General features: G+C 39.3%; 1 protein-coding gene across 1 annotated transcript in view; it reads right to left on the bottom strand.

Moving 5' to 3' along the window:
• The window catches only part of LOC113808378 (serine-rich adhesin for platelets), a gene marked incomplete at its 3' end in the record, with an annotated part of 90646 nt that overhangs the window by 21969 nt on the left and 66177 nt on the right, over window positions 1–2500 (bottom strand).

Below are 2500 nucleotides of genomic sequence, written 5' to 3'. Positions count from 1 at the left end.
TGTGTGTGTGTGTGTGTGTGTGTGTGTGTGTGTGTGTGTGTGTGTGTGTGTGTGTGTGTGTGTGTGTGTGCGTGTGTGTACAAATGTGTGTGTGTGTGTGTGTGTGTGTGTGTGTGTGTGTGTGTGTGTGTGTGTGTGTGTGTGTGTGTGTGTGTGTGTGTGTGTGTGTGTGTGTTTTTGTGCGTGTGTATGTGTCTAACTCTCTGCGTGTAAGTCTGTGTATGCTAGTATTTAAAAGTGTGTCAAAATATTACCTGTGATTCTGTATAGCATTACTATTTTCCCGGTAAACTCACATTTTTCTTTCGTATTCACAGATCTTGATGTGTATGACAATTTCAATGGTGACAACTCAGACTAGGAGGAATCATGAGTCTAACCCTGACAAATTGGATGACTGATTACATGTCCTTGACTGATTCATTATTGGCCTTGGACGAGTGTGAGAATTATGACTGACCTGCAACATCATTTCATACCTTTGAAGCCCTTGGGAGAAATATTCTTCGGAGAAATAGTCTTACTATGTTATCATGAGAGGTTCATAGTTTTGACATCAATGAGGCTGCCTGGAGGGGGGTTTTACAGAGGGCACTTGGAAAGATTCAAGTCACTCACATGTCAATCAAATTATTCACCTCACCATTTGCCCTAATCTAATGGGTTAAGAGTCCAACCATGAAGCAGAACATAACCCAGGTATGGAGCAGAATGCACTAAAGCACCCCATATATATTAAACTTTATTTAAAATTTTACCCATCATGGATGAATTAAAAAGCATCAAATGCAACAGGTGTAACTGTAAGCTATCAGTGAAAGCATAAAGACAACTATACACCACCTACCATATGGTTCATTTTTCACACTCTCATCATTTACACAAAACTAGGGAAAGGGATGGGGCTCACTGTTGCAAGAGCCAGCAGTAGGCTTTAGTGCTGCATCAGAAAGATAGATCAACTTGCCATACAACATCGCATAATTTATTTTCTTTCACACAAAAGAATCATTGTTTTACTTGAAAATAAGTGAAAATAAAAACTCATTCTGGTGAATGAATTCCAAATGTGTGAAACAAAGATGCCTGAATGGAGGAGTAAACGCAAAGAAGGGTGAAAACCTGTAGTGCCAAAGGATGCAACGAGATAAAAGTTGTGACCATATGCAGGAGAGGGATATTAAAAAGCTCAACATTACTATCAATTTAAATACTTTTAACCTGTTCATGCACAATATCATGCTTTGTCAAAACTCCATTCTGATCATACTGATCTCAATCTTCCCCTTCAGGGGACCATCCCTGGCAGTGGGGGAGAAAGGGGAGATTTGGAGTTAGCTCGCATATGGTATAGTTACATGAATGAGGAAACTACCAAACGACTGTTAGAGCCCACCAAGGGTTATTTCCTGGGAGGAGTACACTACATACCCATATAATTAGCGTCAGATACACCTGATGCATTTTGGTTGGTAATGTGCTTTAGCTCAAAAAGGGGCCCGTATTTGTACTAAGTACCAAGCATTATTGTTAAAAATTAAAAGTATAAATAATAATATTTTGGTTTGACTTCCCTCTAAGAGCAGGCACCAATAAACTGTCAGTTTTTTTTTTTTTTTTTTTTTTTTCTAATAGGTCATTTCCAGTGTAAAGAGCCTTTCAATAAAAAGGGCACCTCATAGCTGGATTTTTGAACTTTGGATATATAAGTGAGATATTGATTGTTTTATGCTGAAGATGATAGTACAAAATAACACTTGCTCTAAAATAATAACTGTATGGAATTTTGAACTGAGTCTTATACATAGTCTTTGTAAAGAGTTGAAGCAGCTATTGCACCCCTGGCAGGTGGGGAGAAAGGAGAGCTTTGGAGTTAGCTAGCATATGGTATAGGTACACGAATGAGGAAACTACCAAACAACTCTTAGGCCCGTACTTTTAAAACCTTCGCCAGTGCTAGCGTTCACCTGGTGAAGCTTCGCCAGGTGAACCTCTGAGTGAGGGAGGCCTTACTTTTAAACCCAACGTTCGCCAGGCGCTAACATCTTGCATTCCCGCTAAATCTAGCGCTAATTTGTTAACATCTGCAGTGCACATAACATAACCTAAACTTAATTATTAACCTCGAGAGAAGACGAAAATGTTTCCGCAATAGTCTCACTTTATACTATAACAAAGGAGTTAAAATTTCACTTTATGCTATAACAAAGAAGTTGAAAATATCTTTATACTATAACAAAATTAACTTTATACTTTATGCTATACTACACTTTATACTATAACAAGGTTAACTTTATGGCCCGTACTTTTAAAACCTTTTGCTTTTTCTCGCGTTTTTTTTCATTCGCCGAAGCGCTAGATTTAGCAGGAATCCAAGATGTTAGCGCCTGGCGATCCCTTTCGTTCGCCAGGCCTGGCGAACATCTGCCTTGGTTTTAAAAGTAAGGCCTCCCTCACTCAGATGTTCGCCTGGCGAAGCTTCGCCAGGCGAACGCCAGCA

Source organism: Penaeus vannamei, chromosome 18 (genome assembly GCF_042767895.1).
Source record: "Penaeus vannamei isolate JL-2024 chromosome 18, ASM4276789v1, whole genome shotgun sequence".
NCBI classification, from domain to species: Eukaryota; Metazoa; Arthropoda; class Malacostraca; order Decapoda; family Penaeidae; genus Penaeus; species Penaeus vannamei.
Note: the sequence above shows the minus strand (reverse complement) of the source record. Positions and strands in the feature narration are given on the sequence as shown.